The sequence below is a fragment of the Ursus arctos genome, unplaced genomic scaffold (assembly GCF_023065955.2).
Source record: "Ursus arctos isolate Adak ecotype North America unplaced genomic scaffold, UrsArc2.0 scaffold_4, whole genome shotgun sequence".
NCBI classification, from domain to species: Eukaryota; Metazoa; Chordata; class Mammalia; order Carnivora; family Ursidae; genus Ursus; species Ursus arctos.
Window position 1 is genome coordinate 53,763,415 of NW_026623056.1, and position 26,880 is coordinate 53,790,294.

Genomic DNA, 26,880 nt, shown 5'->3' on the forward strand with positions numbered 1-26,880 from the left:
TGGTCTCTCCAGCAAACATCTAGAGAATTTTGAATAAACAAAGAAATCTAAGGGTCATTTTTGTCATTTTTATGTTTAGCTAAATGACTGTAGCAAAGTAATGTGATAACAGTGTGCTTGTTAAGTTTACTTCAGAATAATTATTATAATTATTAATCTTTAATATTTGTTTAATGTTTATAACTGAAATTTGCCTGACTCCTTAATAGAATATGTTAAATAACTAAATAAATGAATTTAAGTTGTTGAAAAATATGCATTTAAAATATGTTAATTAGCTTCCATATCTGTTGATGATAATAAAATGTTTTATTTTTCCACAACATATAGTGACTGGCAGCATAATGATTCACAACATGTGTAAATGTCTTATAAGTGGAGAACATATATATTTACAGAGATGTATTATTTCTTAATCTAAATTTATAGGAGAGCGCAGAAACATACTTATATGTAGCATAACTACTATCAAAGCATAAATGAAGCTCCTTATTTTGTGATTAGGTTTAGAATAAGTTTTAGTTGTTTAATGTCCACTGAAAATTCAGTAGAAAATGTCTGTGAGTAGGAGGCTGTCCAAGATGGTGGCAGAAGAAAACCTTGAACTCACTCCCTCCATAGACACACAAATCTATACCCACATATAGAGGAATTTCTCCTGAAGAAGACCTGAGGCTGACTGAACAGCTTTTGCATAACCAACAGCAGAGGGTATACATTGAAAAGGATAGGAGAGATGAAGACATGGTAGAGATGGCACCCCCAACCTCAATGTTATGACCTGCATTAGGGAAGGATATCACTGGGGGGCCTGTGCACATACTTGCCCACACTCAGGCACAGAGGGGGAAAAAAAAGTGGTTTAAAGGGAATTGGACCATAAATAAAGGAAATCATTTTACTAATCCTAGAGTGTCTGCCAAACAGGTAGGGAACTGCTGGAACTCTCTCCAGGGTCAGAGGCTCCAGCAAGCATCATTTTTTATGTTTCCCTTCCACTTTACTAGTGTAGACAGGAACAGGGTCCGGGTACTCTAGCCAGGCTTTTAGGGCTGCCCAAGCAAGTCCTGGGCTCCTAGTTCAGACTAGCTAGAGCCATCCTGCCAATGTGACCCTGGGACAGCATAGTCTGGAGACCTCTCAACACCAGACTGGATGATAAAAACCATATGATCATCTCATTAGGAGCAGAAAAAACATTTGAGAAGATTCAACATGCATTTATGATAAAAACCATCCACAAAATGGGTAGAGAAGGAATATACCTCAATATAATAAAGGCCATGAATGAAAAACCCACAGAGACCATCATATTTAATGGTAAAAAGCTGAAAGCTTTTCCTCTAAGATCATGAAGAAGACAAGGATGCCCAGTCTTGCCACTTGTATTCAACATAGGTTGGGAAGTCCTAGCCATAGCAGACAGACAAGAAAAATGTAAAAGACATCCAATTTAGAAAGGAAGAAATAAAACTGTCACTATTTGGAGATAACATGGTATTACATATATAAAACCCTAAAGATTTATCAAAAAACTATTAGGACTAATAATTGAATTCATTAAAGTTGAAGCATACAAAATTAACATGCAGAAATTGGTTGCATTTCTATATACTAATAATGAGTTATCAGCAAGAAAAATCATGAAAACAATCCCATTTACAATTGCATCAAAAAGAATTAAATACCTTGGAATAAATTTAACCAAGGCGGTGGAACCCCTGTATAGATATACCCCAAGTATACTGAGGGTTTGATTCTAGACCACTGTGATAAAGTGAATATTGCAATAAAGTGAATCAAATAAATTGTTTGGTTTCCCACTGCATGAGAAAGTTATGTTTACACCGCACTGTAATCTGTGAAGTGTGTGATAGCATTATGTCTAAAAAACAACGTATATACCTTAATTAAAAATTTTTTATTTCTCAAAAATGCTAACCATCATTTGACCTTTCAAGGAGTGGTAATCACTGATCACAGGTCACCAGAACAAATGTGATAATATTAAAAATTTTTTTTGATAAATTGTGAGAATTACTGACATATGACACAGAGACACAAAGTAAGAAAATACTGCTGGAAAAATGACACCAATACACCTGCTCAATGCAGGGTTGCCACAAACCTTCAATTGTACTAAACACAGTATCTCTGAAGTGCAATAAAGAAAAGTGCAATAATATCAGGTATGCCTGTATGCTGACAACTAGATGATCTTGATGAGAGATACTGATTACACAGATAAATGGAAAGATACACTGTGCTCATGCATTGGAATAAATAATATTATTAAACTATGTCTACTACTGAAAGCAATCTGCAGATTCAATACACTTCTCATCAAAATACTAATGGTATTTTTCACAGAACAAAGAAAAAGAATCCAAAAATGTGTATGGAACCAGAAAAGATCCCAAACAGCTAAAGCAATTTTGAGAAAAAAACAAAGCTATATATATAGTGCTCTCTGATTTCAAGCTATACTTCAAAGTTATAGTAATCAAAGCAGTATGGGACTGGCACAAAAACAGACACATAGACCAATGGAATAGAACAAAGAGCCTGGAAATAAACCCACCCATACATGACCAATTAATCTATGACAAAGGATGCAAGAATATTTAGTAGGGTAAAGACAGTCTCTTCTATAAATGGTACTGGGAAAACTGGATAGCTATGTGTAAAAGAATCAAACTGGACCACTGTTTTATAACTTTAAAAAATAAATTCAAAATAGATTAAAGACTTGAATGTGAGATCTGAAACCCTAAAGCTCCTAGAAGAAAACATAGGCAGTAAACTTTTTAACATCTGTGTGAGCACTACTTTTTGGACTTACTCAGGCAAGGGCAACAAAAGTTAAAATAAAAAAAATGGTATTACATCAAACTAAAAAGCTTCTGCACAGAGAAGGAAACAATCAACAAAGTGAAAGGGCAAACTACTGAATGGGAGAAGATATTTGCAAATTATATATCCAATAAAGGGTTAATATCCAAAATATATAAAGAACTTGCACAACTTAATACTGAAAAAACAAACAGCCTGATTAAAAAGTGGGGAGAGGACTTGAATAGATACTTTTTCAAAGAAACCATACAGATGGCCAACAGGCACATGAAAAAATGCTCAACAGCACTAATAATCAAAGAAATGCAAATCAAAATCACAGTGAGATACCACCTCTCCCCTCTCAGATTGACTATTATCAAAAAGACAAAAAGTAACAAGTTCTGGCAAGAATGTGGAGAAAAGAAAAACCTCATATGCTATTTGTAGCAATGTAAATTGATTCAGCTACTATGGAAAACAGTATGGAAGTTCCTCAAAAAATTAAAAATAAAACTACCGCACAATCTAGCAATTCCACTTCTGGCCATTTATACAAAGGAAATAAAAACACCAATCCAAAAGGATGTGTGCACCCTTGTGTTCATGGCAGCATTATTCACAATAGCCAAGACATGGAAGAAACTAAATGTGCATCAATAGACCAACGGATAATGAAGATTTGGGGTGTGTGTGTGTGTGTGTGTGTGTGTGTGTGTGTTTAGAATAGAATATTAGTTAGCTATAAAAAAAAAGAAGAGATTCTGCCATTTGAGACAACATGGATAGACCTGGGGGTATTTATGCTAAGTGAAATAAATCAGATAGAGAAAGACAAATACTGTATGATTTCAGTTGTATGTGGAATTTAAAAATAAATAAGACAGAAACAGACTCACAGATACAGGAAATTGTTGGTTACTAGAAGTTGGGGGATGGGCAAAATAGGTAAAGAGGATTAAAAGGTACAAACTTCCAGTTTTAAAATAAATAAATCATGGGAATATAATATATAGCATAGGGAATATAGTCAATGATAGTGTGATAACTGTATGGTGACAGATGTTAACTAGACTTATGAAGATCTTTTCATCATGGATAAAAATACTGACTTACTATGATGTACTATTGATATAAACTAATAGGATACTATATGTCATACTTCAGTAAAAAATAGAAAGTGACTGTAAATGATAATCTCCCTCCCTCATTCTGGGCAAATGAAACTGATTTGGCTTTCTTTTTAAAAAAGATTTTGTAGGAGCACCTGGGTGGTACAGTTGGTTAAGCATCAGAATCTTGGTTTTGGCTCAGGTCATGATCTCAGTGTTGTGATATGAAGCCCACGTGGGGCTCCATGCTCAGCACAAAGTCTGCTTGGAAGTCCCTCTTCTTCTCCTTCTCCCCTCCTGCTCATGCTCACTAGCTCTCGCTCTCTCTCTCTCAAATAAATAAATAAATCTTTTAAAAAAATAGATTTTGCAAACACATACCCATGAAAATGAAAAAAAAAAAGGGAACAAAATCCATGAGGTTATTCTGAGATTATTTATAATGTATGCAATAGACAAACTTCAACCAATACTGTTTTTTTATGACAAACATGCTGTTTTCTTTTAATTTATAAAATATATTTTAAAAGTTTGCTATTTATATTGATAAGTATAGTCTATGTAATAAAATAAACATAATTCTTTTGTCTCAAAAAGTGACATTCATTCAAAGAAAAAGAAAAAAAATGAAAGATTTCCATCCTTTGGCTCTCTTCCCTCTCCTCTCCTGCTCCTCTTCAGCCCTCCACAGACTGAACCCTGGGTAGGACTAGGTACCAGGACAGCCCCTCAAATGGGGTCAGCAACACTGAGAGGCATCTCCTCGATGAAGGTGTTGTAGAAGGTTTCAACATCTTGAAGAGTCCTCTTTTCTTCTTCTGTCACCATGTTAATAGCCACACCCTTATAGCCATATCTGTCCACCATGACCAATTCTGTGGATATAGTTTTCCTTCTGGTGGGAAGGTCATAGTTGATGATTAAAGAAACCTGCTGTACATCAATGACTCTGGCCAGCCAGTCTGTGGTAATCAATACTCTGCTAGAGCCAGAGCAGAATTCCCTCATGATAACATCTTGTTCCATTTAGTCCATTATCTCTGTGCATGGTGGACATGGTGAAGTCTCAGGTGTACATCTTCTCAGTGAGCCAATCAACCTTCCTTCAGGTGTTAATGAATATGACTGTCTAAGTGATGGTCAGGGTTTCACACAAGTCACACAGTATGTCCAGCTTCCACTCTTCTCATTCCACGTTGATATAGAACTGGCAGATACCCTCCCCAGGGTCAGCTCCTCTTTTTTTGACCAGAATCTGAATGGGGTCCCTCATGAACTTTTTGGCCACCTCAAGTGCATCAGAAGGCATTGTAGCTGACAGCAAAGCCACCTGGGTGTTGCTGTTCAGCTTTTGGAATATGTCATAGATCTGGTCCTTGAATCCATGGCTTAACATTTCATCGGCTTCATCCAGTACAAACATCTTGATATATTTGGGAAACAGGTATCTCCAGTTAAGCATATCGAACACATGACGTGGGGTACCCACGATGATATGGGGAGCTTCCATCTACAGCTTCTGACTTCAGCATGTACATTGGTCCCCTCAAGGCAAGAGGCACCCATGCAATCCTCCAAGGCCATGACTACCTATTGTATCTGCTGAGCCAACTCTCTATTGGGTGCCAGGACAAAGGCCTGTGTAGCCTTTAGATCCAATTCAATCTGTTGCAGAATTGGCATGGCAAACGTGGCTGTTTATCCAGGCCCAGACTGGGCTTGAGTGATCACATCATAATCCTTGAAATAAGAAAGAATGGCTCACTGCTGGATGGCAGAAGGCTTCTCAGAACCACAGGCATAGATACCGCAGAGAAGGAACTCAGAGGTTCATGTCATCAAAGCTGTCAATCTCATTCCAGTTACTCTCGATGACCTCTTTAGGCTCCATCCCATTGGGGCCATAGTCTCTGCATCAGAAATCCTGATTCAAAGATGTGATCCTTAGAAACTCAAATCAACATAATTTTTTTAAAGGATTTTATTTATTTTTTTAATTATTTGACAGTGTGCGAGAGAGAGAGAGAGAGAGAAAGAGAACACAAGCAGGGGGAGTGAGAGTGGGAGAAGCAGCCTACCCGCTGAGCAGGGAGCCTGATGCGGGACTCAATCCCAGGACCTTGGGATGACTATCTGAGCTGAAGGCAGACACTTAACTGAGCCACCCAGGCACCCCTCAAATCAACATAATTCTTAATATTGAATTGAAGGAAAATAAAAACAGAAGAAATACATTTCTTATGATAAAGGGCAGAGAATTGTTAAACATATTCTTACTTGGAACTCACATAAATTTGCTAAAACTCTATACCAATGATTAATTACACTGTCTCATACCAACTGAAGGTTGATATACGTATTTCCATTAAGCACTAATTTTCATCTCAGTAACATTTTTCTCATGTTCTCCATCAGATTATTTTTAAATGTTTTGCAATAATTAGAGATGACAAAATTATAGGCAAATCACATTTCACTGAGTGTGAAGATTCAACTCTTTTTATTTTAGGGACATATATTTTTCTTTATCAATTAATTAATTTTTTAAATAACTCTTGCCCAGATGCCTATGTATCATATAACCATTGACTTGTAAGAACTTCTTTTAAAATTGTCACTTATGGCAGACATTTTGAATATGTTTTCTTTACATATTACATAAACATGGCAAAATTTCAACATTACAAATGTATATGTAATACATTGTACCTCAATAAAGGCAAGTGTGTTCCTAAAATAATGGTGTCTATTTTCAGAAAAGATAAGTATGTTTATGTATCTATATACCTACCTATTTATCTATTGAGGCACAAATCTAGACATAACTATTAATAGAGGTTGAGTAAAATGGTATCCTAAAATACATATCTTCATATAAATTAATTTTTTCACTTTATAATATATTTTAAGTATTTTAAATATGTGCTGATGTGGATAAATCACATCACTATTAATGACAATAAAATATTCCATTTTGGGGGTGCTTTGGTGGTTCAGTCAGTTAAGTGTCATGGGACTCTTGATTTTGGCTCAGGCCATGATCTCGGGGTCATGGATCTAGCCCATGTCAGGCTCCACTTTCAACAGGAAGTCCGCTTGAGATTCTCTCTCTCCCTCTGCCCCTCTAAAATAAATACTAAATCTTTAAAAAAGTATTCCATTCTTGTTATGCTATATTTCTATAAATTATTTAATTAGCTTACTGCATTTGAATACTATTCAAGAATTTATTACCACGAATATGTCTTGTGATATATATAAGTAATAATTATTTTTAAAAAGTGTTTTAGTTAAAAATTAAACTACAACCTAGATGAAAAAAATAACAAGGTTTTGTGTTATGATGTGTGTATATGTGTGTATGTGTATGTATGTGTGTGTGTGTATGTGGGTGCGTTTATAGAAAAAGAGGATGAAAAAAAGGAGATAAAACTAAATAGGTACTAATGTCCTTGCAGAGAGTAAAACTGGTCATATTAATGTTACCTGTCAAGTATGTACATAAAATTAATAAGAAAATATTAGAGTAGAATATGTAGGTTTAAGTATTTTAACAAAATGAAGCAACGGAAACTAAAATCACCAAAATGTAGGAAATGGCACATATAAAACAAGCAAATAAAATAATGACAAATAAGTCAACATAAAACAAAAATCAGTACTCATATGAATGGTTTAAGCCCACTGATTAAAATACACTACCTTCCTACTGGAATCTTACGGTCTCCTCTTTAAGTCTGTATATTTTTTGCACAATAGGATTTTAAAACAAAATGAAACAAAAAGTTTAAAAATAAACAGAATGGAAAGATCAACTAAGTATATATGCCAAAATTAAAGTGGATATCATATAATTCATGCTGAAAGAACTAATCAAGTTTTTAAGATGTATAGCATCAAAAAAACCAAACATTTATATATATATAATATAAACATATATATATATAATATATAAACATATATATATAATTTTTCACAAAAATTGCCAACCCCATTCCTATGTCCTTTTGATATGAATATATTCATATTTGATCAGTTCCTTGTGTGCATTTTTCATTTTCTCTATTTTCCCTGTTCTCAGACTTGGAAATAGCTATTTCTTCAAGTCTCACATCTTCATTATATTGGAGAATGGTTTTTAGAATCAAGATCTGGGTGCTACATGTACACATTACTCCTGGGAGGTCACTGTTTCTAGATTATTTCAGTAGCAAAAAAACAGAATATATACACTTTAAATTACACTTACATTCTTATTTCTAACTCAAATTTAATAACAAGGTTTTTATTTTATTTAGTACTTTTGTGGTATAACAACTATTTTATTTAATACTTTTATGCTATAGAAACTAGTTTCAAATAGCTTCAGTATATTTACATACTTTTTTATAACATACATTATGGAATAATTTTAAATTCATTTATAATACATTTAATGTAGTTTAAAAGAATGTACTTTAATGTAGCTTAAAATTACATTGTCAACATTATTACTAACAATAAACCTATTGTGCATTTTTACTGAAAATGTACCAAAAGAATATTTATAGCTCATTTTGTTTACATATATAAATATATACATATTTAAATCCATATAGAAAATTGTGTTAAAGTTAGTTGAAATTTTATTTATGCTTTACAGCTGTGTTATCAATTTAATGTACAGTTGAAATTTACTTTCTAATGTTTGTGTTTAATTTTGCATTTATTTTTCCTACTTTTTTTCTAAGATTTATTTATTTGAGAGAGATTGCATGTGAGCACTGGTGGTGGGGTGGGGTGGAGGCAGAGGGACAGGGAGAGAGAATTCCAAACAGACTCCCCACTGAGCAGGGAGCTTGACACAGGGCTGGCTCTCACAACCCTGAGATCAGGACACAAGCTGAAACTAAGAGTTGGTCGCTCAACAGACTATGCCACCCAGGCACCCCTATTTTTCCTACTTTTTAAGGTATTCTCCTATTTTTGTGGGAGAATTTCATTTTTGGAAATGTAAAAGCAATATGGTTCAAAGTCAAAATCCTATAAATGTATCTGCTTCTCTGTATTCCCCTTTTCCTAAGTTTTATACAAAATTAAATAGTTCATATTTCATTCTGTTTCTCTTGAGAAATTAAACAAATATGTATGTTAATCTTATTCACCTTTTATAGTAAAGAGCAAGAGCGTACTATATTAGCTTTTCCTCCCCACCTCCACCCCCCTAGAGTTATTCAATCTGACTTCAAGTTCTTCCTTATTCTTTCTCACAATAAAGTGATAGATTTTTTGTAGATGAGGTACCACAATTTAGACTCCAATGACAGGTTCTTTTATTCCCAATCTCCCTACAAAAATTAACAGAATAATTAGGTCTTGTTAGTTACCGTTTACACACACACACACACACACACACACACGTATACCAAAAGATTCACACATGTAGAATATGGGTCTCAATCATTATATACATACTTATATGGGAAAATTCTAAAAGATTTTATGGGCTCCAAGCCAGTTTTCAGTATATCCTTACTTAAAAAATAGTGATAAAAAGCATGTCTATGTCAATAACATTTCTTCTGGTCTACTCTTGATCTTTGGTGTTTCACTGCCGGATAAGAGAGAATATAATTCTTACAGCATTCTCATTTCCAAGTTTTTGCTTATACCTTGGCAAAAAGCATATTCTTTTAGTATTTTTTCTGTGCTCAAAGGGAATGGCCAAAGTTTGTCTCTTTGTTCTTAAATAATCAGCTATACTTTCTTTTCATAGTGATCAGTGTTCTGTTTCTACAGTGTTCTCTGGATATACTAAAGGAATAGGATAGAGTGAAAGAATAATCTTCTCCTAGCCTGTGTGCTGTAACTAAAAAATCTGTCATTTTCCTGTTACATAGTGCTATATGTGACAGGGCATTACAAGAACTAATTCTAAAGACGCCTACAAGAATGTATTCAGTGCTAGCTCTTGCCCTCATTGGCTGTGTTGTCTCAACCATTTTATTTTACTCCTCTAATCTTTGGCTTTACTGTCTATAACAGAAAAAACATAACAATATAATGGTTATTATATTTATATATATTATATATTATTTATATATTATTTAATTTATATTTCTATATTATATAAAAATATGACCAGAAGTAAATGGGATTATATACGGTATACACGAAATAGTCTGATCCATAAGAAATGGTCAATGTTAGAGCTTATTCATACAGTTGCTATGTTAGTTGTAATTAAAGCACTCCATGAACTCTGTTAGTAATAGCCAGAAAACCATATGGTGACTTCATGCTAGAATTTAGTTAGCTAGTTATGTTAATATGATTAGCATGAAAATGTTTATGACATAAATTTTACTGAAATATAAGAAGATGAAAATTTGCATATAGTGTTCAATGTAAAAATAAAAGAATATTCAAGGAACATAAAGTATTTCTAAACAATGTTGAAAGGTTTGTTATATTCCTCATGTGTATACTTTAACATGAGTATATTTTATTTAAGCAATAGGTATTAATATTATAATAAAATGGTAAATAAATAAAAAAAAAAAAACTTACCCAGAAAAGTCATACCATGTTTTTAAATAGTGGGTTTAGGAAATACTTCATCCTTTTTCTCCAAAACACAAATATGTTTTTAAAAACTTAAACTATTATTTATTAAGAACATGAAAGCGATCTGCAGATTTTACCTAACAACTTATGCAGACCACCATACTTCGAAGGAGCATCTAAAGCCTTCTCAAATGCAATGTAAAGGTTAACTGTTTAAGCCATCTAAGCCGTCCCCTCCTTGCTGACTGCACAATATTTATCTTGACAGATGTCAGCTTTATAATGCTTGTGAGAAGTTTGTGGCTTTCATTACCTGGATTTACAATAGTGTGCAACAGAGGCTTAAATTGTACTCTGAGCCATGACAGCTGGCAAAAACATGCCAGAGGACAACTTTGTCAAACCTAGAAAGCTCAAGAGAAGCTTAGTGGAGTCAAAGAAAAACATAAAAGTTGAAGAGCCTAGAGACAAAGAAGAAGAAGAAAAAGAGGAGGACGGCTAAGTCTCCGGATGCCCGCATTGGCATTACATGTGCCTATGGACAGAGGAATAACGTTAGCAGACATCGTTCAGAATATGTGGGGTGTATATATTACTTACATGTGTGTTCAGTGAATTAATGTCTGTATTTTATCCTCCTATATTTTATGCCTATGTTTTATACATTGATTTGATTTGCTTCAATTTGCGAATTTGCCAATAAAAAACTTCTGTCTCTTAAATAATTCTCATGAAAACAGGTGAATACAAACTTTCAGTTAGTCTTTGCCTCTTAGCAATTTAAAGAATGATGAAGATCATCATTCATATTATTTATATCATTTATAGGAAACTGTAGTTCTAAGAGCAATAAAGGATATTCTCTGAAGAAGAGAGGCAAAAGTAAATTATGAAGTACAGTTTCTTTCCCTAATTTGAAGACAATCAAAATATCCTACTGTGGTTGTTACTGAAATATTCTCATTAAAAATAAACTGGCGTAAAAGTAAACCTACCAATATTGACTTTGGGTACAAAACAGCAGTACGCTTAAAACAGATATGGCATTTTTCTCTCTTTAAACTTAATTGAAAACAATCTAAAATATTATGACATACTAATGATAAACAGAGCTGTAATACATCTTTTAAGCACACTCATGAACAGATATAGGACAAACATTTCATTTAGTTTTTGGTTCTTTTGAGAGTCATTAGAAGCAACTGCTATTGGTATTACTTCATTTTTCTTTCCCAACACACATACTCAGACACATACTTTTTGAGGTTCATTAATGTATCAGATGTTTCATATTTATTCACAAGAGTCAGTAGCAAAATATAAAATATAAAGCCAAAGGATTTTTTTTTTACATATACTGGAATTCAACTTGTGTAGTTGAAAAATGGAGTAAACACGGATATCTTATATATAAGATATATATATATATACATATTACATATATTATATATAATATAAATACACTATCTCAGTTGTAGGGAATTTTATACTTTAATTTGTGATAGAAAATATATGTAAATAAAATGATTGGAGACTAATATAACAACATATAAGAATTACTAGCAAAGGAGATGAAACATGAACATATGCACAGAGCTAAGGAAAATGAAGGTAGCCTTTGTACTAGTCAGGGTTCTCCAAACAAAACAGGGTGTGTGTGTGTGCGTGCGCGCGCGCGTGCGTGTACGTGTATACACATATATATAGCAAGAGAGAAGAGAGGGTGAGGGGAGAAGAGGAGACTTTAAGGAAATTGGCTCACCAATTGTGGAAGCTGACAAGTGCCGAATCTAGTGTATGCCAGCAGCCTAGAGACCCAGAGAGGAGTTGATGTTGCAGTTTGAATCTGAAGACAATGTGCAGGCTGAACTCCCTCTTTCTCAGGTGACTTTAGTCTTTTCTTGTTAAGAATTTCAAATGACTGTTTGAGGCCCACCCACACTATGAAGAGTACTTGCTTTACTCAAAGTAAAGGGAACTAAATGTCCATCTCCACTATAAAATACCATCACAAAAACAGCTGAGTGGTATTCAAATATCTGGGTTCTTTGGCCAATTTGACAAATAAAATTAACCATCACACTCTCTCCTTGGGTTGTTTTTTCTGTTCATTGGTTGGTTGATTATTTAACTAGTTTATGAAAGATGTTGCAAGTAAATGTAATTGGGTAGACAGCTTTCAGATTTAGGTCACTACTTGCTATTTCTCATCTATCTATAGTATATTCAGTAACTTTTTTGTAAAGTTGAGCTCTTCATGATTATTTCACCTTGAGACATAACTAATCAAATCAAGGACACAGTACTAATGTTCACAAATACACTTAATGTTGTGATCTTTAGAACACTACATTAATGAGAAATAACACAGACATTATTCTGAAAGTTTTATTTTTTTCAGTAATGACTTTATACCATTAGCCCTAATTATATTAGGATAATCCCATAAAAATATACCATTCTTTTTTTTGCTGTTGATAAAAATATACTACTCTTTTTTCCCTGTTGAAAATTGTCATTAATTTTGAAAGGAATTTTCCAAGGATGTCTATATATCAAAAAATATTGCTCAAAAACTATGAAAACTTATCCAGTTAATCAAAACAATTGGTTGAAAAACTCACTTTAAAAATTTAGGGACATCCAATTATGGATAAAGAAGATGGGTATGTGTTTATGTGTGTGTATATACATATATATTTATAAATATAAATATATACAATGGAATATTACCAGCCATAAAAATGAATGAGGTCTTGTCATTTGCAACAACATACATGGACCTAGAAGATATCATGCTAAGTGAGACAAAGATAAATACTATATGATTTCACTTATATGTGGAATCTTAAAACAATAAAACAAACAAAAAGCAGAAAGAGACACATAAATACAAAGAAAACCTAATGGTTGCCAGAGGGGAGGGTGAGAGGGATGGGCAAAATGGATGATGGGGAGTGGGAGATACAGGCTTTCAGTTAGGAAATGAATAAATCATATGGATAAAGGGTACAGCATGGGAATATAGCCAGTGATATTGTAATAGCATTGTATGGTGACAGATAGTAGCTACACTTGTGAGCATAACATATACAGATTTGTCAAATCACTATGTTATATACCTGACTCACACATAACATTGTGTGTCAGCTATACTTCAACTAAAATTAAAAACTCATAGAAAAAGAAAAAGATAGGGATATTCATATGTGATTAAAATGGCAAAACTGTTAGTAACTAGCCTCTCCTAATAACTATAACTATTTTCAAATGATGCATGATAAGCAAAGCAACACTGTTATCACCGAAAGAAGGAAAAACTGTCAGATGGCTCTACAACCTCAGTTTTATGCCTGGAGACCCTTCTGGAGTGCAGCAAGTCCAAACAGAGCAGAAAATCACACTGCATTGAAACCAAAGAGATCAATGTTGCATTATTGGGGCAATTGGCTTTATGGGACAAAAACTGAAGAAGAAATTATACAATGAAAGGACTCCAGGAATATGCACAGGAGTTGTCTTGACTGTTTAGCTAATTATTAAGCTGAGAAGTTATAGGAGGAGATTCTGCAAGGCTAACCACTCCACAACCAAAGGAAAAAAAGAAAAAGAGAAAAAAGGAAAGAAAAAATACAAAACAAACCAAAGAAGAGCTATTGAAGAGATGTGAGCTGAAGATTGTTTGGGTTTGAAAACAGCCGCTAGATTTTCAAATTCCCATGAGCTAGAGTGGAGAGATCTCATTTTACACTTCAGGAATTCAGTAAATTCCCGGAAAGGCAATGCATTAAAAATAAGACTTATAGCCCTAGAAAAAGTAACCCCAGAATTACCTCAGAAAAATCTAAAAAGAAACTCAAAACAATCAAGCTCATCTGCAAATTAATCAACCACTTGCCAGAATAAAACTTGACCTTCTTTTAAGAGAACAAAATCCAAACATTAATAGTCTAACACATGTAATGTTCAGTACCAAATAGCAAATTACTGATTTTAAAAAGAGGAGAAAAACCAATCAAAAGACACAAACTCAGAAATGATAAGCATGATGGATTTTGCTGCACAGACTTAAAAAGACTTTTTACAACTATGTTTAAGGATTCAAAGGCAAGGGAAATTAAAGGAGGAAATAAAGGACTTCAATACAATACAGTACAGTACGATATACAAGAACAAGAACCAAATATAAATGACTGGGCTGGAAAAATATTCATATAGGGCTAAACAATGAGTTCTCTGTAAAAAATGACCTTTAGATGAACTATTTCAGAATAAATACAAACAGAACTTGAAACCACTTAAAACAAAAACTATCTTAATAGGGGAAAAAAAGACTTAAAAATATCAAACAAGGCATCAGAGAATTTAGCCAATATCAAGAACTCTATCATATATGTATTAACATTCCCACAAGAATAGGGAGAAATATTAGGGCAGAAAAAAAAAAAGGCATTTAAAGAAACGATGAACTATTTTTTTCAAATTTTGTGAAATCTATAACTCTCATGATTTGAGCAGTTCAACAAACTCCAATCAGGATAAACACAAAACAAAAACACACAGGAAGATCATTGTCAAATCACTAAGAAATGATAATAGAATATATTAAACACGGTCCAAAAAAAATGAGACATTATATACCAGGAACAGAAATAAGGAATATCATTAACTTCTTAAAAGAAACAATGCAAGCCAGAAGATAATGTTTTAAGGGCCAAAGGTTTTAGAGAGGACTGTCAAAATAAATTTCCTTATGCAGTAATCAATATGCTTCAGAAGTGAAAAGAGTATAAACATCTTTTGTAGAAAAAAACAAAACTGCCCAAATTTGTAACTAGGAAACCTGGAAGAGAAAATACTTCATTTTCAAGATTTATTTATTTTAGAGAGAGAGAGTGGGAGCAGGGGAAGGGGCAGAGGGAGAGGGAGAGAGACAATCAACAAGCAGACTGCCCACTGAGCCTGGACCCAGGCACAAAGCTCAATCCCAGTCCCTGGGATCATGACCTGAGCCAAAATCAAGAGTCAGATGCTCAACTGACTGAGCCACACAGGCACCCTGAGAAAATACTTTGAAGAGAGTTTTTAATGCAGAAGGAAAATACCATATAGACATTTGGATGTAGAAAAAGTGTGAACACTATTTATTGACCTCTTAAAGATAATAGCAATATATTGTTGGCTTTAATATACGTATAGATAAATTGTATGCAAATCTACAAAGGAAGAAAGGGGCAAATGAATGTACGCTCTTGAAAGGTTTTCATATTACATGTGAAGGAATATAATATTAATTTTATGTAGACTGTGATAACTCTTGATTGAAAACTATAATTCCTATAGCCAACACCTAAACAAAGTGATAAAACCAGTACAATATTAAGTAGAATATTTAAAATAAATATAATCCTAAAGGAAGCAGAAATAGAAAAAAAAAGACAAATATAAAACAAAGTTGGTAAAGTTAAATATATCAATAATTATTTAAATTTAAATGAACTGTATATTTCAATAAAATGTAGAAGTGCTTCATTTGGATCCCAAAGCAAGACTAACCTATATGCTATTTATAATACTTGCATTTTAAATATAAAAACAGTGACAAAAAGCATAGGAAAACAAAAACCAACAAGTACTAATAGAAAGTTACCAGGAATACATTGTTGATTATATTATTATCAGACAAGAGAAATGGGGCAATACCAAGAAAAGTTGCCATAGACAGAGATGTAACTCTCTTAATAAGGAAAGGATAAAATCATCAAGCAGACATAACAATTCTAAAAACCTAATAATAGAGCTTTAAGATAGATCAGTCAAAATTGACAACTCTAAGCTGAAAATAGACTGTTTTATTGGAGATTTCAACATCTTATCTATCAATAATTAGAAAATCATAAAAAATCAGTAAGTATATGGAATATCTGAACAACTTTCTAACCAAACTGTCATTTATAAACATCCCAAAACAGAATACTTGCGCCATTGAAAGATACACCATAGATAGTGTGCATAGTGGTAATGATCAATATATAGATCAATAAAAAAGAATAGAGAGTGAAGAAATAATCACAGATTTATAGAACGGATTTATTTTCTATAGAGTGCCATGTTAGTTAAATGGAAAAAACACAGTCTTTCCAATAAATGATACTTAAACAATTGAATACCTGTATGGACAAAAAACAAAAACAAAAAATAAAAACATCAAAAAAAAAAAAAAAAGATGGGCAAACAATTTTGAATAGACCATTCAAAAAAGAAGACTGATGAATGGCCAATAGGCATATAAAGATGTGCTCAACATTAGTCACTCAGAAATTCAAATTCAAACCATAATGAGATAACACTACCAAATTACTGGATTTGCTAGAATCAAAATGCTTGACAATACGTAGTGTCAGCAGAGATGTGGAGCAAAAAGAACTGTCAGAGATTTCTGATTGAAATGCTCAGTGATACAGCCTCTGTCAACTTGTAATTAAATACACTGTGATATCCTAATTTCACAGAAGTAAAAGCAAACATATTGAAACATTGAAAAACATGGATGAATTTTAAAAAATCATGCTACAGGGGCGCCTGGGTGGCACAGCGGTTAAGCGTCTGCCTTCGGCTCAGGGCGTGATCCCGGCGTTCTGGGATCGAGCCCCACATCAGGCTCCTCTGCTATGAGCCTGCTTCTTCCTCTCCCACTCCCCCTGCTTGTGTTCCCTCTCTCGCTGGCTGTCTCTATCTCTGTCGGATAAATAAATAAAATCTTTAAAAAAAAAAAAATCATGCTACGTTAAAAAAATCAAACACAAACAAGTAAACATTATCATATCATTTATACAAAACTACAGAAATATTATATGAAATTATAGGGACAAAAAAGTGATCGGTGGTTCCCAGCAGTGAGGAAGGACAGCCAGAGGAGGCATGGACTGCAAAGGAGCCCAAGGATATATTTTAGTTGGTTGGTAATGCTTTGCATCATGATTGATGAGATAATGACTACATATAATTACTAAAATTCATCAAAGGTGCACTTAAGGGTGAAATTTATTTTAGTTTATTTTTTTATACTGACATTTTTTTTCAGCTAAAACAAAGTTCACATAATTCAGCAGCTGAGATTCTCTTCTTTTGTAAGAATTGAAGCTCACTCTTGTCCATGCATATATTTTCTGTTTCCTTATCACTTTCATGTACATTGGCTACTGATGTGCTTCCACTCTTAATAGCAATTACATCTTTTCAAAGGTCCTGCCCTTAAGGCTGCCCAATCATATTCTACCTGTTTTAACAGATGGATACGCCAGCATTCCCTCAGCCTTTCATAACCCAGTGACTGACAAGTGTGTCAGCTCCTCTCTGTCTCGTCACATTCACTCTGAATTGCTACTTAACACTATTCCAAGAGATCTCTGCACAAAAACTAAAATTTTCCTACAAAGGACTTTGTCTTTGCTGAACCTTGCCCCAGTTGAATAATTTCCTTACTCTCCTTCTAATTTTTACTAGAACCTCTTAATTACTTACACATAAATGTTTATCCTTGGATCTTCACTGATTTAACGCAACCTAAGAAAAAGAAGACCTTCTTTGGTACTATTTATGAGTTTCCCAGTTGAAAGAAGAAAATCCAATTAGACTCAGATGAAGTTTAAAATAAAAAGGAATTGTGTTGGCAGAAGTGCCTGCACTGTCAAGACTCTCATGATCTCTTATAAGTCTTTCTTTTTCTTTATATCAACCTAAATTTTCTTCTATTGCATAGAGTTACCTCTACACAATTTATGGGGAGATGAGGAAGGAGAAGCAAATACATCACCACGAGAGAATATCTGAAACCAACTCTGTAAGATCTAAAGTGACAGTGAAGGGCTTTATTACTAAGCCGCTGTTATCTTAGGGAGGTAAAGTAAATGTTTCTGTGTTTATTTGTTTTAAATATTGTTTTCTCTTTCTAATGTGTTTCAATAGAAAAATACATATGTCAGATACACAAAATACTGGCTTTATTGAAGGACAGGGAATATACTCAATTGTATATGGCAGACATTTATTAAATATTTGTTAACTTCTTGTTGAATAATAGTAGAAAGTGGTTTAAAAGCAAAAAAAAAAAAAGATGATGAAAATCCCCTGGTAGAAATCTGTTAAGTACAAAGATATTCATAGTGTTTATTAGTTTAATAAACAAACGCATTTTATATGATTCTTAGGTTGTAGAATCCAAGTGTTTCTAGCCAATGTGCAGGCACTGATCTTCATAAAATAAGGGAATAGCAATAAAGCAACAAAGTTGAGTTTTACTTGGTGGATTTCATTTTGTACTAACATAGTGATTTTGAGTGCGTTTACTTCAACTAATGATTATGGGGCAGACGATCAATATAGAATATTGTAGGGATTTGGGGGATCAAAAAGCATGAAATATTTGCATTATATAAAATGTATCTCTTTTGAAATTTTTGTCTCTTGCATTCATATTTTTCATGATCAAACGTTTCACAAGTTGTCTAAATAATTATTTTCTACTGAGATGATACACAACTGAATAAGGGAAAAATGGAGAATGTTAAAATACCTCTGCTTAGGAAGAGGAAAATAAAAGCAGTAGAGCTATCTCTTTAAAGTGATGCTAACTACAGGGGTGCCTGGGTGGCTCAGTCGGTTAAGCATCTGCCTTCAGCTCAGGATTTTGATCCCACAGTCCTGGGATCAAGCCCCACATCAGGCTCCTTGCTCAGCTGGGCGTCTGCTTCTCCCTCTCCCCCTGCCTGCCACTCCCCCTACTTGTGGTCTCTCTCTCTCTGTCAAATAAATAAATAAAATCTTTAAAAAAATAATACTAACTACAAATTTACCTTCTCCACTACTGGGATTATATTTAGAAATATATACCAGATGCCCATGAGATTTTCTGTTAGGGCATCAAAATCCATAACCACAAAAAATAAGAAATGTTAATATTGTGAAATGATCCCTGAATGGCCTAATGTGGTATTGAAGTGTGTGATGTCTTGGAGGTAAATAATTATGAAGATGCCGATAATGACAATAACGATAGTAGTCAATTAGGGAAAAAGTAGGAAAGGAAAAGGTACCAATGAAGGAGAATGTGGGAGGGAAAATAGGGGAGGATGAGGAGAAAATGTAGGAAACGTAGAGAAAGGGGATGTAGGAAATAGGTGTCAGGGGAAGCAAAGAGAAAAAGAAATAATTATTTTATAATTTTATCAAAATTAGTTGAACACTTTCAGTAATTATTGGTCCTTAAGAGTTTACAAAATTACCTTTAATTTCACTCAGTACTTTTCTTGATTTTTTTGTATATGAGGGTTCTTTTTTCAAAGTGAGGAACGAGACAATGTATTTAATAATTAAGATTCTAGTTTTAAAATGTCAGGGTCATGTGATAAATATCAACATATATATCTGTATCCATGTATATAATACACATACATTCATTCAGATAGACTTATGTATTCTTATCCATATGTATAGGTATGTGCATTATATAGACATTGAATTAAACAATTTTCTTTCTATAATAAACCACATTTTCCTTCATTGTAATTCAAAAATCTCATATAAATTTACACACAGATTTTGGAAAAAATTACTTATATTACCTGCCATGAAAACTGGATTGGGTAACTCTTCTCTCATTATTCTCATATATATAGACAGTGTAGGACTTCACCCTTAGCAGTCTCTGTATTATGCTTTCTATTGTTTTTGGCATTGATAATCAGCAGGTTATTTTCTTGGGAGTATTGACAATATGTGCCAATATAACACTCAGAGAATAAATGACATATCCTGGGGTGGCCTTACAGGCAAAGTACTTATAAATTATGGCAAACTTGGAATAAGTGGCACCAGGAAAGTAATGAAAACTGAAAAGTGATAAAAATCCTAGTAAATGGCTACTTTGCAAGATAAATACACAACTAAGTTATACAATTAAGTTAGCATGAGATACAAATATGCAGAAGAAAACAAAATTTCCCATGAAATATGTAAGATGTCTGTTACTCTTTAGGTTGTCTTTTAAGAGTTAATTTATCAGAGAGACCTGCATAGTTCTATTCTCCCTGCGTAGCTCAATGACATAAGCGCTTTTAATTATAAGGGATAAGGAATGCTGGGTATGTGGACAATAATTTTTTAAAAATGCAGTCAGCGTTCAACACTCTAAGCTTTCAAGTTAAATGCAAAGTTTAAAGATTCTCAGAACCTGGGGATTCTTCTTCAGCAAACCTTTTGCATTACTCCTCAGGGGAAGAAAAAAAAAAAGGTAACTCAAACCATTGAGGTATTGATTAATGTGTCTACTAGGCCAAAGACATAGCTGCAGTTGGGTCTGCACTGAAGACTGTTCTATTTTTACTAGGAAACCTAACCGGTTCGTGTGGAGTCTCAAATATCTGAATAAGCAAAATGAATGTTCCTCTTCACTTCTTCCAAGTCCTTTCTATCAGATTCAGGTTATATTCTCAGTGACCTGCTTATTCCCAAGTCTTTGATCTCAAGGATGAGATTTTTATCTCATTGAAAAATTGTAAAACTATTAGAAATCAGAATACACATTTAATCAGATTATGTCACAAAGTACAGATTTAATTCTACCATTTAAGACAAACTATTTTTAGTCTATAAATCTTGAATGTTAATATAGACTTGCTTTTTGCTTAGGATGATAGTAATATTTGTATGTAGCTCGTCTTGTTCTTCTTATATATTAAGCCAAAATATACTGAGTATCTAATCTAGTTCTAAATATCACAACAAATTAAAATTCTATCAATTGTTTTTTTTTTCTCCTAGAAGATAAAAATAATATTCTACTTGTAGTTTAGAAGAAATTTTGTGCCATTCTAAATCCAACTCCAGGGACAGCAAAGTACTCAGAAAAGTTTAACAACTAGTTTCAAAAATGGCACTGAATCAAAAATTATACAAAAAATAAAGGACTAATGTGTAGAAAGAATGTGCTTATCTGAAAAAATATAAAACTATAAAGATTCTATAAATTGGCAAAGGATCCCACATGCAAAAATTAAAATTATAAACTGTGATAGTAATTTAGACACTAAATCTCTCATAAAATCAAATTAAAAAAAAAAAAAGGGAGGGAGACGATTTGCCCAGAATATGTAATAAACCTGTATATGCACAGGTGCATGTGCGTGTGCGCGCACGCGCACACACACACACACACACACACACACAGAAATATTCACACAATATTCTTTTCTCTTTTTATGGTCTTTCTAGAGTAGTATCAGTGTCTTCATTTTTCCTTTTGGTAGAATTACTTCTAAGCACCCGAACAGACTGACTATTTGAGATATGTTTTAAAAGATTCTTTTGAAGAAAAGATGTTGGCAAAACAATATTACTAGTCAGCATGCACCTATAGTGTCTCTCACTAAATATCTACAAACATTGTCTATTTTGATAAACAGAAATATTTGTGTTTTCTTAAATCTAAAACATCGTAGGTCATAGTTACCAAGCATCCTTCATTTAAAATTTCATGTGGTAGGGAGGCTGAGAACAGAGGGAGAGAGTATTGTTAGACTTTGACTGAGAGATTTAATTAGTGTCCACAGTTGTCACAATCCAGTAAAAGTTATTATTGAGCTACTAGCTAGACAGTATGGGGGGAAATTACACATAATGTGGGAAGAAAATTGTTTTAAAGAGGAAATTAAGGGATGGATGAGTAAACAAGATTAGAAGAGTCAGGGAAAGGTTTGGGTTTCAGAATATAGCTTCAGAAAGTTCCAAAACATTGAGTAAATAAAGCCAATATTTTAGATTTGTAATTTTCAAGAATTGTCATCAAATACATAAAAATCTTTATCTATGACATAATTTTAAAGCAGTTTTAATTCATTTATTTTATCTGAGTCCAATCATCTTGATATTTGAGATTCTTTGCAATATTTTAAATTTTGTATTGAAGGCTTTTGGAAGTCCCATTTCTGTAACTTTACTAAAGCCAAATTTACTCATGAGACTAATGGGGGGAAAGGGGAAAACCTTGGCTGTGCGTTGTTTTAATGATAACACATTCTGGATAATTGAAATATTTAATCTGCAAGAAAAAGTTAACAGGTAGCAACATTTATGCAGCACTAACAAATACATGAATAGATGCCAAGCACAAATCAACTTCAGTAATTACCGTGCACAGCATCTTGAATATTATGATGTTTAGTAAAAGAGAAATGTAGAAAACCTATATTTTTTAAAATATACATTCATAATAAAAATATTGAAATCCTTTTAAACTAACTTTGTCACTTTCTGAATTCCATTTTTACGTATCGTCTATTTAAATGGCCTATATACAACTTGCTCTCAAAATTTCATGAGTTTATTATCAGAATGTAATTTATTCATTTGTTATTTGCATAAAGCATGCAAGCTGTGCTTATGATGTATATTAACACAGAGAATGTTACATAGCTGGTTGTATGACAGCTATAGTGCTATTAAAGTGTGTTGATACAAAAAGAAAATTTTCATTAAATTTTCTACTATTTGTGTAAATTAAGTCTATTATATGAGTTATAGAAAGACACAAAATAACGTCTAAGTTATTTTACCAATCAAATTTCTGAGGTAGCATTGCAAAGCAGCTTTGGTACTTAGAAAATTGAATATAAATGCTCTCTTCCAGCCTTTTGCAATCAAAGAAACAGAGTAGCAGATAGGTGAAAGATTGAGTCTACAAAATATTTTCTAGAAATAATTAAAAGTGTAAGACTCACAATGATATGAACACTTACACCATACAGTACATTTTGTGCTTTTGTGCTACGTCCTTAATAGAGTTATTTTCATGAAATATAGAGATCATGTATGCTGTCAAATATGTGGTATCATTAAATGCTTTAAAATATATAAAATGATTGTTTCTACATTATGCCAAACACGTGGATAAAAATTTTAAAAGTACAGTTAATCATGCAACTGTTATTAAGCAGGTGGCAATTTGGCATCATGCAGATAAACCATCTGGTTGATTGACTAAAATTTCAAACTTTTCCTAGATCTCCATAGCATATAAATGTGTCAAAGATTCTCAACATAAAAAAAAAAAAAGAACAGCTTTGCTGTCATGTTTTCAAATACAATGATGTACAAAGTATAGTATAGGACTCTATAAAAGATTTTTAAAATACTTAATAAATCTTTATCAGGTTTCATTAAGATTTTTCTCTTGTTATTTTGCACATGATTTCTCAGAAAATTTGATAGTTTGTTTTCTGTAATTATATTCTATGTATATTTAATCCCTCTTCACTTTCTGCTTTGGACTTGACCTATATCATTGGTGGTCACCTTGATGTTAAAAGTGTTATACAGTTTCAATGACTGACTGCTATCCCACTAAACAGAGAATTTAAACTTAACTCTTAAAATATTCATCCTTCTATGTTCTGGAAAAGACCTTTTATTTCTACTACTTAATATGTCTAATTATAAAATAATATACATTTATTATATATATGTTTATATATGTAATGTGTTATATGTGTATAATATGTATATGTAATATTTTATATATATTTCATATTATGTTACATGTATAATATATAATGCATATATAATATATGGCATATGTTATATATGTATTATATAAAATATACATGTATGGAAAATCCCTACCAAAAATCTGAGAATATAAAAGAGAATCAGGGAATATAAACTAGCAGTAACACATGCGAGAAATAACCACAATTAACTTTCTGGAAACATACACTCAAACAGGGTTTTGTTTGCACATGTATGCACATGTGTGCACACACAAACATGTATGTATTTCAATTTTGAACCAAATTAGGCTAATAAAATATAGAATTTCAGAATGTATTTTTTCCAAGTTTTTATTTAAATTCCAGTTAAAGTGTAATATTAGTTTCAGCAGAATGTACTTTACTTAAAATTTTAAGGTTTTGTAGTAATAATTCATTTGAAAACACACATTTTTCTACCCTTAAAGGGAAATATACAACTTACTATTTGTAGGTAGCCACAGAACATTTAAGAATATTTTTAAGTATTTCACATAGTTTTTTACAGGGATAATGGAGGCAGAACTTATAATGTCAAAGTAAAATAGTTTTTCTTTTTTTTTTTTTTTTAAAGATTTTATTTATTTATTCGACAGAGATAGAGACAGCCAGCGAGAGAGGGAACACAAGCAGGGGGAGTGGGAGAGGAAGAAGCAGGCTCATAGTGGAAGAGCCTGATGTGGGGCTCGATCCCGGATTGCCGGGATCACGCCCCGAGCCAAAGGCAGACGCTTAACCGCTGTGCCACCCAGGCGCCCCAAAGTAAAATAGTTTTTCAAACAATACATGTTTCAATTTAAAAAACACTTCCTTTCTCTTACTAATTATCTGCATATTTTAAATATGTGCCATTCTCCTGCAATAAAGTATATATTCCTTCACATGAGAAATGAGTTATGTTCCATTCATCTTTGCATTCCTTTGTAAAGTGTATATTAGTTGATGAAGTTTTTATTGAATTAAAAAATACCACTCTGATCTAGTCATTGGACTTATGTGTACAGATGAGAACCAGACACATTCTATTTCTTTTATTATTCCAAATATAATCCATGAGTACCTGTTTTTGGCATTGCACCTGTTTGTTTTTATTGTGGAACTAACAGAATTGTCTCTGTTTATACTATTTTGCTAATCCTACTGTGTCTGTTTTTAAACAGTGAATAGTTGCTATTTTTAAGAATTACTGGTTTTAAACAGTGGATATTTGCTGTTTAGTTATTATTGATAAAAATCAAAGGACACTAATATACTGAAACTAAGATAGCATTAGAAGTCAAGGAAAATGTCAGAGTCAGAGGATCTTGAGCTCACTTTCTCCCACAGACATACTGACGCTACAACCACATATAATGTAACTCACTCCGAAAATGACCTGAAGACTAGCCGAACAGCACTTCCACGGCGGAAGAGATAAAGAGAAAACCACAGTGAGAAGGGCAGGAGGGGCAGAGACATGACTGGGAACCAAACCCCTTGTGCAGTGACCCACAAGCAGGTGAGATATCACAAGCATGGAGATTCTCCCAGAGGAACAAGAAAATCAAGCCCTACATCAGGCACACCCCACCCTGGGGATCTGTACCAGGAAGACAAGCCCCATAATGTCTGGCTTTGAAAATCAATGGGGCTTAACTCCATGAAACCAAAGGTTTATAGGAAATTCAGACTCTGCTCTTAATGGGCCAGCACACTATATCACTTGATCTGAGACCCAGCACAGAGGCAGCAATTTCAAAATAGCCTAGGTTATAAGCGAAGGCCTATTGTTGACTAATTTTAAGATGTGCTGGATGGGCAGGGACCTGTAGGAAACTTCTCTAGAAATGGGAGTGCTACTGGGCACCATTTTCTTGCCTTCTTTTCAGCCTAATTGGCCTGATGATGGTGGAAGCACATTCTGACCGTTCCCATTTAATTCGCTGGTGCTGCTCTCCCATCCTAGCGTTGCTGTGCAAACCCAGCCCACATAAGCAAACACACCTTTGTAAAGTGCACACCCTCCTGCCACACCCAGTGGGCAGCAACAGTTAGGACCAGCATCCCCCCACAGTGACTACCACCCCACCACACCAGTGGACAGCCCTGGTGAGAACTAGTGCCACTACAAAGAACATTCTGTATCAGGAAGGGGGGTATAGTTCTTCCAACCTGCACACCTGCCAATAGTTAGAGCCAGGCCTTTCGGCGACCTATACCAGGAAATAATCCTACCTACCAGCATACCTACAGCAGCCACAGGTGGGCCTCTAGCCAGCCATGCTGGGGGCCAGCCCTGCCCACCAGTTTGTCCCAAGTAGTCACAACTCATCATCATACCTAGTCAGGCTGGGGGTCAACCACACCCACCAGCATGCCTGCTGCAGTTACAGCTTGGCCTCTTAGCCAGCTGTGCCAGAGGCCATCCCTGCCAACCAGTGTGGATACAGTAGTCACAACCAGTCATTGCATCCAACTAGGTTGGGCCCAGTCCCACACACCAGCATACACACGTAGCAGTGACAGCCCAGTCGCAACAGGAAGGCATGCAAGCCTACACAGAAGACATTCCCGGAGCACCTGACTCTGGTAACCAGGGAGGATTGTACTACTGGACACCATAGGATGCCTTATACATAAGGGCACTATCTTCAAGACCAGAAGAAAATATCTGAGCTATCTAATACATAGAAACAAACACAGACAAAATAAGGAGACAGAGAAATATGTTTCAAACAAAAGAACAGAAAAAAATCTCAGGAAAAGAAAGAGAGATAATCAAATTAGATTCCAAAGTAAGTGTCATGTGCTGGTGCTGCTCCCCCACC

At 33.8% G+C, this 26,880-nt stretch overlaps 1 pseudogene; it reads right to left on the reverse strand.

Moving 5' to 3' along the window:
- Positions 1-4,673: 4,673 nt before the first annotated feature.
- LOC113271004 (eukaryotic initiation factor 4A-I-like) lies at positions 4,674-26,013 on the reverse strand (annotated as a pseudogene).
- Between the last annotated feature and the right edge of the window lie 867 nt (positions 26,014-26,880).